This window comes from Amblyomma mixtum, chromosome 9 (genome assembly GCF_055824585.1).
Source record: "Amblyomma mixtum isolate Tamu chromosome 9, ASM5582458v1, whole genome shotgun sequence".
Classification (NCBI taxonomy): domain Eukaryota; kingdom Metazoa; phylum Arthropoda; class Arachnida; order Ixodida; family Ixodidae; genus Amblyomma; species Amblyomma mixtum.
This window is the reverse complement of record NC_143020.1, coordinates 22,444,561-22,457,850: the sequence shown is the minus strand read 5'-3', so window position 1 is coordinate 22,457,850 and position 13,290 is coordinate 22,444,561. Positions and strand designations below refer to the sequence as shown.

At 41.4% G+C, this 13,290-nt stretch overlaps 3 non-coding genes across 3 annotated transcripts; all 3 read left to right on the top strand.

Moving 5' to 3' along the window:
• Nucleotides 1-291: 291 nt before the first annotated feature.
• Nucleotides 292-363, top strand: TRNAG-UCC (transfer RNA glycine (anticodon UCC)). Its single transcript has one exon. It is a non-coding gene; the product is annotated as a tRNA-Gly (tRNA).
• A 7,190-nt stretch (nt 364-7,553) lies between these two features.
• Nucleotides 7,554-7,625, top strand: TRNAG-UCC (transfer RNA glycine (anticodon UCC)). Its single transcript has one exon. It is a non-coding gene; the product is annotated as a tRNA-Gly (tRNA).
• Nucleotides 7,626-12,203: 4,578 nt separating this feature from the next.
• On the top strand, nt 12,204-12,275 carry TRNAG-UCC (transfer RNA glycine (anticodon UCC)). The gene has a single exon. It is a non-coding gene; the product is annotated as a tRNA-Gly (tRNA).
• Nucleotides 12,276-13,290: the final 1,015 nt, after the last annotated feature.

Below are 13,290 nucleotides of genomic sequence, written 5' to 3'. Positions count from 1 at the left end.
ACGTTGAACCTGTTGTTTCGCCCAGAATTCACTTTAGCCGAATGTTGCTGCAGGTAACGGACATTTACAAAAAATCGGACATTGTACCGGATTGGTTTCCTCTCCTGATGCGCTGTATATCTTTACCGGCCTTTTAGTTATAATATGTTACTATTATGTTTCTGCCAGGTAGCGCCTACCTAGGTGCTCTGTAAATAGTTGTTTTTGTGTGTGTATATACACACACACATATGTATATATATGCTTTGTATACAAAACCATGTAAATAAATACCATGAAAGAAAAAAAAAGGCGTCGGTGGTATAGTGGTTAGCATAGCTGCCTTCCAAGCAGTTGACCCGGGTTCGATTCCCGGCCGACGCAGCTATTTTATTTTTTTTTCTGATCGTATGTTGTGTCTAACACAACTGACACCTTACTGTGAGAAGCGTAGGTTGTCCGTTATGAGCCAACAAATACCGGTCGACTTAGTCGCAATGCATATATTTTTGTGCCAGAACGTGACGTGCTCTAAAGAGTGAAAAGAATGTCCGTGAGGCCTGCAGTGAATTCATTCTTTTTTTTTTCAATTCCATGTAGCACTCTTCCTGTGTAGCCATGGTTAAAGAGCACAGTTCTGTTGGTACCTTGGTGTGTTGAATGCATCATTTCTAAAAAGGTGGAGTTAGTCGAACATATTTTTCCTAAATGCCATGATGCGGTCATTCTTTGGGACGTCTTGCAAGGCACCTTGAGAAAAGAGTTGCCATTAACGCCATTTGTAATACGCTTCCTTCAAAGTGCTGCCCCAGGTAGAGTTCCTTGCGATTTCTTAATGTTGCTGTGCATACACAGTGTATGGCGCACGTCATTGAGTGTCCGACATGAACACGTTGTTGTATATTCTGCAAATTAGTCTTTCCGTGAGAGTGTCATCTATACACAGGAGGCTTTCGGAGAGCAAGCTGCTCAACCTGAGTGGCTACTTCTCCTGGGCAAGTTGAAATCATTTAATCCATTTTACCACTATGCACTGGCAAATCAGTCACTATTGCCTTTAGTTTCACGTGACTGCTTCTTTTGTGTTTTTGTTCGTGATGCCAAGTCAGTAACAAAGAAAAAAGTAAGCTCCTATGGTATAGTGGTTAGCACAGCTGCCCCTCAAGGAGTTGACCCCGATTCAATTCATAGCGGGCGCATATTTTTGTTTTCCTTCCACCTTCCTTCCGAATGAATATTGCCAGTTTATTCGTAATTTTTGAAATTGCTGGTCTTCTCAAAGCTTCCTCTTGTCAACAGGATCCAGCCGCAGGTTCTGCGTCGTTTTACAAAGTGAGAGTAGGTGCCCAGAAAGCAAAGAAAATTTTATCCGCTCTTTGTTGGCATGCATTACTCTGACACGTCTGTAACAATTTGGTATGTCAGAGCAAAGCACTACAACTCCTTTCTTTTTGGAACCTACGATCGAAATCTTTTCGAAGAGTACTCAAGAAATGGAGGCAGCGAATTTGTTCCCGTAAAAGGAAAACTCATTGGTCTCTGCATGCACAAATGTATGTAAACGAGGGTCTGAAGTACCAAACAACGCTTTTCACTGCACCATCATTTTCGCGTGAAATTTTCGCATTTTTTTTCCTTCAAGAATGCACTCCCAGGGTCAGCATTTAAAAAATGGCGTAAAAGGCTTGGTAAGCCGATCGAGACTGAACCAGACCGTGTAGTCTTTGTGGCCAGGCAGCATAACAGCTCCCCCTTTGCCTTAGGGCCCTTTTTCATCCGCCTTTGACTAAAGACTGCTCCTGCCTTCGTATGTATTTGTTCCTGACTGTTCGCTAAGTAAAAGAAACACTTCAAAAGATAACATGATCACAACTGCCTCTTTCATAAGGTTGGATACACACTGGAAACATTATCAGCATTTATTTAAATGCACGAATTGAGTTTCCGGCATCATGGTAGCGTAAATCATCCGCTAATGCCTGATGGCTTTCATTCCATCATATAGATCCTTACATATTAAATATGAAGTTCAATGCAAAAATGAGCCTCTAGTTATTCAAGTCGAATAATTTTTTGTGATAGGGCATGATATGAAATTTATAGTGAGGCTTTCAACAAATCAGTGCCTAATGGATTACCAACCTCAGCTCAGTAATGCAGGAATATCTCAGCTTATATATGCGGATGCTGAAAATATTTAGAAATATTTTTGAGAGAAGAATAAAGATTTCTGGAGATTTTCGAATGAGAATGTTTCGTCTTTCTTCAATGATTTATTTCCTTCACAAACACGATTATTTTTTCGCTGCTAACAACATAAGCAAAGGAATTAAAATCTGGTACTTTAGTTCTTTATTGGAAAACAAGAATTTCTTAGAATATGGTACCTACATGCACGGCCAATGTTCTTACAGGCCCGCCACTTTCCGCCCAAGTAGAAGGATGTGCATTCATGCGAGACAAATTATTCTTACTGGCTTATTATAAGCAGAATTTGTTACGCTGCAACGCAATAGCATAATTAATTAGTGATCTCAAGTGCTTCCTTGAAAAAGCACATGTGCATGTGTTATTTTGTACAACGTAAATGTGTTACCATGTTAGCCCTATGTTTCCGTGTATATGTTGTATGCGTGCACCTGTATGTATTGCGCTGTGTGGGTACAATGTAGATTTCTGTTAGTTCTTGTGAATTCTGTTCTGTTTGAAACTGATATACCCAGTTTTGCCTCTTGTTACTGAAATCCTTTTTCATATTGTAACCCCCCTTACACAATGCCTTTAGAGCCTGTGAGGTTCAATAAATAAATAATAAATAAATAAATAAATAAAAATGTCACGTCTTCCTGAAAGTAAATTAAGCAGAGTTATAATTCGTAGCTAAAACTCCCCAGAGACGAGTTTACGCCAGAGTCGTGGAGTCATACACGGCTTTCAAATTTTTTTGTTTGTTGCATGCAGTCACATTTCCCCCATTGATTTTACGCAAGTTACAAGAACGCTGGGACTGTATAGTGATTATCTTAATAATTGATTCCTTTTTGTCATTCGGCACCGGCTGATGCTAACTACATGGCTAGTACCAATGTCATTGGCCTATGTGATATACAGGTCAGTGTGTCGGCGTAGCACATTTGACTAGAGGAAAAAAAAAATCTAATGAGTAGAACGGTTATGTCATAAATCGAAAATAACTTCTGGCCAACTGTCGACAAAAAATTGGCGGAACGCCTAGCAACAGGCAGCTTTCAAACCTTGCGATAGCTGTTTAAAGCCAAAATCTCTAAGCCAGGGGACAGCTCTCAGGCGGTGACGCTGCACAGTTATCAGGGTAAGAAATTTTAGCCCAACTTTAGGGCAGAGCATCTGAGTACTCGGCTTCTAGCAAAGCCAGACTTCCCCACGCACGGCTACTAATTTAATTAAGCCATAAGCGGTTGTCTACGTGTCGTAAATGCCGCCGCAGGAAAAAAAAGGATATCTGCAGGGGTCACAGCAGCGTTTTCTAACAATTGTGTGTTGAAGTCGGGCAATAGAGTACAAAACAAAAAAGTCGATGGTGTAATGATTAGTACAGGGTGACTCAGTTTCAATTCCAGGCGGGCCCACGTTTAAATGTATTTTAGTTCGCCACCGTACTTCGGAGTGGATCGTACCTGATGATATCGCCGTCTTCTGCAGCAAACAAGGAAGTGTGTTGCAGGCTGTAAATAAATCCGGAATATACTGCGACGCTACTGACAGCGCCATCATCATCATTATCAGTATTACTGCCCTTGCAAGTAAAAAGAAATTCGTTTCAGACGCGCAAAAAAAAAACAAGAACACTTTCTAGTGGGTTAAAATTGCTCTGTTTTGTGCTGAAAACAATTCTGTGATTTCCATCCACACAAATGTGGTGACCGCGTCCCTCCTGACGCAAGAGATTAAATGGTAAAAAAACTATCAGTTGGAACCACGTCTGTAGCAATAGTGATAACATGAGCGCCAATGATCATTACTGTGTTCATAGTGCTATACATTATAGGAACGACGATGGAAGGACGAAAAGACAGAAGATCCTTGAGACCGACAGATAAGCGTTTGCTGATGATAAAAGCACGTTACTCGCTCTTTCCTACTCAAGATAATATAGACACACGGGTTAGGTTTCGGACATATCAAAGCTCAGAGCTCGCTGGACACTGCTTTCAGCCAGCCGCCCGCTCACCAACTGTGGCTGCGTGTTGCCTTGCATAATAGCGGGAAGCCCTCTGGCACATGGTTGGAGCCTGGAGTTTAAGAGGCGTTCGGAAATATTTTCAATACTCCTCAGTAAACATAGTGATACTCAGTTCCTTCTTAATGTGTCCTCAAGTAATGCCCCATGCGCGCGGCCCATGATGGAAAATAAAATAAAATATAATTGTTCACGGGGTCTAAAAGAATCGATGTTTCCAAATTTTCGTTCGGTACATGGATTCTTCCTAACAGCAGAACCGAAACATCAGAGAAAACCTGATTGGGCCAAGTTAGCAATCTATTTTGATCTAAATATGTGTTTGTGCCTGTACCATTTCATGGGACATTTTTTATTCCTCTGATCTGTTATTTTGAGCAGCTTTTTTTATTCTTGTCCCACCTCATGTCTAAACATTTGAACAGATAATCAGCTTTTTTTTTTCTCAGATAATTCTGGCTTAAGGTTCACGTTAGGTCCCGATACTTAGATCAGTTTGATAATATGCGGGCTTGCAACAGGACAAAGCTGCACCCCACAGTATGCCAACAGAAATGATGACGACTTCTAAACACTTCTACGGTTTTTGATTAGAGCAAAGGGGCCCTAACGAAGAACGACGGGTTGAGTCGGCCGCAAGGAACTTTAAAGATCGCGAAGCATTTCCGCATCGACTGTCGTCTTAAAATACCCCGGCACACTATTGTGGCTGAGGCTTGCCTTGGGTGCCTATTAATTCCAATTTTATGTGATGCTAATAGTCACGTGATACGAGTCGACTTCAGACATTCTGCCCATGGAGGACGAGGAGCATTCTGAAAGGTTCCTAAAAAAAGCATAGATAGAACAGCGGCTACTTGGTATCCCATCGAACGCTTGTAAAGCGGCTGCTTGAAAAACGGGGGCAGGACGGCTGGCAGGAACACAAATAATCTAAACGAAGCGCTGCCTTCTGCTGTTTATTTAAGAATGAACAGTTAAATTTAGCGCATCCTCTTGATTGTTTTTTGGGCTTCTCCCAGCAGTACTGCCCTCGTCATTCAATCTCGTGCTTTTCAAACATATAATGGTTCCCAAAAAACGCGTGCACTAAATTGCCCGTGTACTGTATTTTTTTCGCGTAAACCAAAAATAAAAACGGAAGCGATGGCACCAAAATAAAAAAAAAACCGTTGAATATATTCTGGAGGAGTGGCCAAAGAGTTTTCGTCCGTAGCGCAATTCAACAAATAAAACGGCCAGAAACACTCAGCTCTCAACATCCAGTACGGCACTACCATCTTTTACTTTCTGCTTGATACTTGTCAGTTGACCGCTCACACAGACTGCCAGCTCGCATTAATAGTGCAGTGCTCCTGAACAGGACCGACTCATTTTTGTAATTTTAGCAACTTTTGTTAGTGTGATGTACGAGATATCCTCGTGCAATGAATGTGTGTAGCAAATATTTGTGTTATCAGCCTTCAGTGACTACCCTTGTATTTAAAAGAAACATCGGTTACCCGCATGGGAAGAATTTACTTTCGTAGCAGTCCTTTTATTACTTGTTTCTGCTACTTTTTGTGTCGTTAGTTTTAGTAAGTGCGGCTTGCGCTTTATTTATTTTCTTTGGCCATCCTGATCATGGCGCGACAAATTACTTGAGTTTTCGTATTTCTCTTGCTATTGTCCATACCTTTAATTAAAACAAACAAGCCTCAAGAAGCTGTACAGCGATATCATCAATAGCAAAATGCCCAACGGACATGGAATGAGCGCGATTAAACGTAGGCTAATTCAACGCAAAACTGCACTTTTCCTCAATGGCGTTTCATCCGAAATACCTGAAGGAATGTAGGGTGTTCCACAGTGTTTACTCTTGGAACCTCTTTTCTTCCCTCCTTATAATAATGATGTATCAGCAATCGTTACCACATCTATACGGGTATCTTCAGATGATTGTGCTGTATACAGAGCAGTGAAACATGAGCGCGATTCTTCCCAGCCACAAGCTGACCTGAAAAATTCTACAATGGCGTGAACAGTGGTAAATGGAATTGAACCTGCTCAAAACCGGCCACTAGGATTTTGCTCGAGAGAACGAAGTTCCGCCAACGAACTATACTGTAAATGAGCACGCATTAAATATGTTCAAGAATACAAATATTTTGAACGTAATGTTAGCATCCAAACTCTGCTGGCACTACCCTGCCGATCATATAACAGGAAAAGCATGCAAAAACCTGAGTTATTTTGTAAAGAAATGCAAGGTTTTTTTCCTTCGATTCCAAAGCTGTCCTGTATAAAAATTTCACGAGATCGGTTTTTGAATATGAGTCTACGCTGTGGGACCCATTGAGAAATCCAGGTAGAAGCAGGCTAGAAAAAGTTCAAAAGATAATCGCCCGGTATGCTTCTGGCAGGTACAAAAGGGAAGTGAGTAAAGCCGATTATAAAGCAGGGACTGAAATGACAGTCTCTATAGACGTGACGTGGAAAAATTTCCTGTTAAAACTTTCATAATATTTATTATAATCGACTTTGAAATTAAAGCGACAAATATTTTTCGCCGCCATTCTACAGGTTTGAGCGTGGCGACCTCGAACGCAAAGTGAGAGGATTGAAATGTAAAACTTAAATTTTTACATCTTCATTCTTTTCGAACACTGTAGGTGACTGCAGCAGTCTCTCGTCGCTTTTGATTAACTGTATATATAATGAAATCTTTTCTAAAAATTTGTGTTATCATTCTTGCCTGGATGCATGTTGCCGGTAGACTTGTGTTTATTCTCTTGTTGTACTTTCTACTCTTGCCCCTCACCCCTGCCCCCTGATTTAGTGGATAAATAAACGGATAAAATTATAATTATCTATATTCCAGCTGAACTGCAGAGGTCTCCATTTCAGTTTCGGGCCAAAAAAATATTTTGTTTGCAAAACTCAGGCTGAATCATGTTCCCGCCATTTTTCTGGCCATGGATGGCGTTAGAATTGGTGCGGGGAGAACGGATGTCCTCCATTCAATATCCAAATATCTTGTAAGTTCACATTTTTGTTCTTGATTCTTTCTGTTTTATGACAGCAAATACTTTATTACGGTTTCCGTGGTCTTTTGTCTTTGGTGTAACATCCCTAGTATGTACACAAGTGCCGTTTTGTTCATTTGCACCATATAAAAACTTTTCTGAAATTTATTGATGTTGCGGGTAATCTATGCCACATGAGGTTCCTTCTTATTGTGTCCAGTGTCTACTCACCACACCGTGTTTCTAGAGCTCCGCAAAATCGGTCCTAAGAAAAGAGCTGACCTACTTCCGTCTATGTAGACCGCTCGCATCCCTTTGAAATGCCTTCGGGAATAACTCCCTCCCACCCGGCGTCGGTGGTATAGTGGTTAGCATAGCTGCCTTCCAAGCAGTTGACCCGGGTTCGATTCCCGGCCGACGCAAGTATTTTTTTTTTCACAACTTCTGATTATTTCGAGGCAACATTAGCATTTCAGCTAACGGTTGGTTTGAAAACACGCAGCGAGAAGCCTGCCACGTGCCGCCCATCCTGTGTCCAGCGTCGGTGTTATTCAAGGAGCTTTTCGTGTTTGCGAAGGAATTCGTACAGTCTTGTCACTTTCTCCTTGCGCACTTTTATTCTAATTATATAATTACAGTGACTCGGAAAAACCTCGCCAGGGATCTTCACCCTTGTGTAGAAACTTGTGCGGGGAAGATCCAGGGCAAGATGCTTTTTTTATGAGTTATGAAAGAGATGATTCCTCCTGCAGCCAAAACCTTTCTTTTTCGTTTTCTCAGCGGTACTTTGCCAGTGCGTACCCAACCACTCTGGACAAAAGCTTTTTTTTTAACGGGAACCAGTTTATGAAAGCTGCTTTTTCATATATTGCAAGGTTTCACTACAATATTCAATATATCCACAGATATCCCGTCGGCAGGCTTAATTTTTTTGCTGTTAACGTTTTTGCTTTCGCCACGACCGCTCCCCGGTGGTTTTCTATGGCAGCCTTTAACTGCACGAGGTGAGTTATCGAAAAGCTTTAAATGAAAAATTCCACTCCATATCGGAAGAATAGATCATTACCTTAAATATTTCCATACCAACACCTTACAATGCTTCAATATTCAAAATTTTGTCAAAGAGAGCTGCCCAAGAAAACGTAGCTGCAGGACACGGAATCAAAAGGGTGTGTAGAAAGAAAGAAACGATTGAGCATGGTTTCCTAGGCTGTTTGGATGCTTTTTTTTTCAGGGACCCCCAGGACTTTAGATACCTCCCGACTGAAAGCGAAGAATGTGTTCTATACGACCTTGCGATCATTTTGCTATTGAGGAGTATATGGAGGAGCACTAAGGCGGCGCATCATGCAGATCTTGACGCATGGCCAGTTAGAGGGTATTTTGAAGAAGCTATTGTGAGATGTACTGATATAATCAAACTTCAGTATCCGGCCCCTAACTCGCTCCCGTACAATCAAACCTTACAGGTGTTTAAAAATTTTTGCCTTTCTACGCCAGCCACAGTTTGACTGGCGGTTTTTGTGTACATATTGTATGATTTTGCTGGGAAGAAAAATAAAGCGTCGGTGGCATAATAGTTAGCACAACTATTCAGAGGTCGTGGGTTCGAATACCACCACCGGCATTTGGTCATTTTTTTCTACTTTAATTAATCTTGCACTGAAGAAATGTTGAATATTAGTTTGAATAGTTTGAAACGTTTATTCGGCCATATTTACAATGTGCCACCGGGGAGATGCAAAAGGAGGCAGACAAAGCATGCCTCCTGACGAGGCCTACACCCGGCTAACACATCAGGACACAGCTAGGTGACTAAACGGCAAATCACATATGCAATAAAAAAAATCTCTATACAAGAAAAGAGCAGCATAATTTCGGGTAGCAAGCCTCATCACAAATACAAACAACGAAGACACTCCTACAATCTTAAATAACAGAAACATGACACCGTTACGCTCAAACTGTCTAACCAGAAAAACACAACACAACTAATACTAGCAAATTGAAACCCTTTTGCAAAGTACAAATATGCAAGAAAGAGAAAAATCCACAACACTCATAAAACAACCAAAAAACAGTGCCAACTCACTGAAATAAACACAAAATTACAAAGCAGAAAATAGCAACTTGAATTTCTTTTTAAATGCAATAAACTTGTCGCTTCTTGAGCTGTTTTCATTAAAGTCCTCCCTTTCACTAAGTGAAGTCCTCCTTAATTTTATGAAAAATGTGAACAGCTAAACTAAAGTTGTAGGAGTTAAGGACACTGCGTACGTGAAAAGTTTCGAAGATATTTGTTTCATCAGTAGTACCTGGACATAAGACACGTAAGGTTCTTTTCTAGAGAGGAAATAATTAATGCGAACCAGTTTTATTTTAGGTACCCCATACTAGATTGCACTATACTAGGTGGCAATGAACAAGAGGAAAATAAAATTGTTTTTTAACCTGTTGCGGTAGAAGGTGTGTAATTCTTTAAATCGCACATAACGATCGGGCCATTTTCAATCCGACGCTATTCACGTGATCGGTCCACTCAAGATCACTGCGGAAATACACACCAAGAAACCGAACGCTATGCACTTCTTCAATTCTTAAAGTATTAAACAGAAGGGAGATGTGATGATCTACTGGCTTATTTTTCGTGGAAAAGCATAAGTCTCGTTTTGTTAACGTTCAATTCAAGTTGATTAACAGAAAGCCAGATCATTAACTCTTTCAGCCAGACAGTCGACATACATCCCCCATGCTCCTTGGTTTTGGTGGCTCTCGGTTTCGCCATGCATGCCATAAGAAGCACTTATTTTCATTCGCTTGTATTCTCGATACTTTCCAAGCAGTTAGCCCGGGTTGGATTTCAGGCTGACTCGTTTTTTTGTGTGTAATCATGCCTTCCTGTCCAATCAACAGTTTTACAGTTTAAAGTCGTTCGTGTTCTTTAAAGGTCTTGTTTTCTGCAAGAGTTACAGTTACGGCGCCGAACATTTTGTGAACTGCCTATCAGGGCACTAAAAGCAGCCATAGTTATTTTAACTGCTTTGTATTATTTGAAACACTATCTTATTATTTGAAAGCAAATCACTACAAGCGATTTCTTTCGGTAGCATAATGGCAGCACACTTCTTCGTAATGTGCTAAACAATGCAGCCACTGATTATAATCCTTAGAAATTCTTCCGCGTGGAAACTTGCGTACGCCAAGGGGGCATACCGTACTCATTATATAACGCATCGGATTTACTTGGGCCTTCATTTGATAATGCTATATTTGCATTTGATTACGGCAAGTGGCTCCTGTCTCCATAGTGGGGGCGTTCCAGCATTGCGTGACATGGGCTTACGGCTTAAATCGAATCCAAGCACTGGGTAAGGAGAACGAGGGCATACACTGCATGTGTGCCTTCGTAAGAGTGGATTCCAGCGCCAAGCGAAGATAACCTCTCACTGTTCAGCTAAATTCATTTGATCATCCAGCTTCCGCTAAACACTGATCGTCCCTTAGAAGAGAGATACTGAAAGGTAGGAGGAACATAAATCTATTACAGGCACAGAAAGAGGCCGTAGCTACCTACTACTGTATGTTCAACGTTAAGCACGTATTCTTGATGCGGCGATAATTCACCACATTTTTCTGTGTCCTTCGTAAGGCCATTAACCTATCGCAAACACTTTTTGTTAATGATTTTTGCAAACAGTTTTTGTCACTGATTTTAAAGCACTAATTCATTTTCCGCCGTAAAGCAATTATACTGCATCTCCTAATGGTCATTGATACGCATATCGATATCTACATGATCAGTAATCACATTTAACGTCAATCCAGAAACGCTATTCATTCTTGTTCAACTGCAAGACGTTGTATCAATATGTCCTCATACATAGGTCATATTCAGGTACAACTCATAAGCACTGCGGCGAATGCTCCTCAAATGAGCTCCTTAAGCCTTGCGTGAAATTCCACCTGGAAGCTGCGTTCATGAAAAGGGATTGACTGCGACATCATGACGATCGGGCGGCACCATTACCCGGATGGTCTCGCCGCAGTGTTCATGCGCCGTGCCTTACTATAGCTCCCTCCTCACGAAGTATGCGTGAATCCATTCCGTTACCCCTATAAACTTAATAGGTGAAATTTAGAGCCGGATAGCAACAACGAACTAACTGTGAGAGAAAGCGAAGTATTTTTATTTTATTGAAGCTGCTTTCCCTTTTTACCCATAAACTCCATATTACGTTTCTGAAACGCCGTATAAAAATAAGAAGTTAAGTCATTTTTTTTCATTAGTGTAAATTAACTGCTTCTAATATGACTGCTACTAGTGCGACCTATGATTTCGCATGCATGCCACTCTTCCCGCCAGGACAAACCCGTTGCTTCCAGTACCACAAATCGTGACCGTCGCTCCCTTTCTTCAGGTATACACCGAATCCCCTGGTTTTTTTGAGCACCATAATGCAAAACTCTCCCTCACTTCTTTCCTGAAGCACAACTGGCCATTCTCACTTGTCATCTCGTGCTCTCCCGTGATCTTTCAACTCTCGTTATCGCCGTGAGCTGTCATCTCGTGACTGGCGTTGCGAAACTTCGTGACATTCTATGGCATTTATAGCTCATTTTTTTTTTCATAAGCTAGAAGCACAAATTCTATTGCTTTCTGCCTTCTTTGGTCGAGACACCCCACGTCACTCTCACCGCTCGGTTACGCTCCTCGGCGCGACAAATGGACGGGTGCATGTAAATGCAGTGAACAGAATACTTGTTCTACTAAGCGCACTTATTTGTCAGATCATCCGGTGCATCATCGATTTTCAGCTGCTGCCGCGTCACATGTCCAGTTGTTAGACAATCTGACGGATGACTCAAGTTCCCTCCAAAGCATATGAGGACTGGACTGCTGGTAGAGCCGGTTCCCAGTCACCCGGCCACTGACCTACTCCAGATCACACAGCCGCCTCGAGAACCCCTAAGAGGCGCCGGGAATAGCAACGGGGCAGTGGGCGTCGGTGGTATAGTGGTTAGCATAGCTGCCTTCCAAGCAGTTGACCCGGGTTCGATTCCCGGCCGACGCACTGTTTTTTTCTTTTTAGGTCATTTTTTTCCTATTGCCAATAGCTGCAGTATAACTCTGCAGTATACTGCAGTAACTCTGCAGTAAGTGTGCAGTATACTCGAATATAACTGAAATCCACAGTGTTGTCGTCGAGTCGGGCTGCACAAATGCTTGCTGTTATTGAATTAAGTTTTTTTCATTTCATCAGGGGAGATAGATTACGGCCTAATAATATATGCCTAAACAATTTTCAGCATGTACTAGCAAGGAAATAGGTTTATTATTGCATTGGTTTGGTCAGTCGTCTAATATAAATACAGAAACAACTGTCAGCGAGCCAATCTGCGTGTAAGAGCTTTAATTGAGCGGAGAGTTAAAAGAACAGAGAGATAAAGTGGTGCTGCTTAAATCTACCGTTTAAGGAAGTAATTTATTATGCCGCGCATGTCTCAAATTTTAGCACTCAACATTTCACGGAGAAGGATCTACATGTTCACGATCAGGGTTAAGTTCACACATTGTATTAGGGGCACGAGAGAGAACGGACTTGTGCTTTAGCACATACTGAGTATTCGGCCTTGCATATTCCCAGTGTACACTACTATAACTCATTGCCAATGGTGGTAAGATTAGTACAAATGTCACTGTTACCTTTTACAGATTTCACACTTGGTGGCCTATCAAAATCTACTGCCAGGACTTCTAGGGGGATTCCGTTTAAAAAAAGTATGTATAGTCTGTCTGTAAAAACTATCATGTGCAATCTTGAAGTCAGTAATCAAGCGTTCACTTAGTGCGATTAACACTAAACAGCCCTTTAGAATTCCTTCAAATCCCGCACGGTGAAGTTAATTCAGAACATAGCACTTTCCGATCACTCCTGAATATTTTGTACAACGGTGGAATTCTTCAGGTGCCTTCGACGTTTGACGCTAGCCGTATTCTGGTTGCGGTTGGAACATGGTGGCTGTCAAGGAAGAGAGTGTCTTCAAGGTGACTGGAATTAATGGCAAGGCTTTTTGAATAAAATAAGA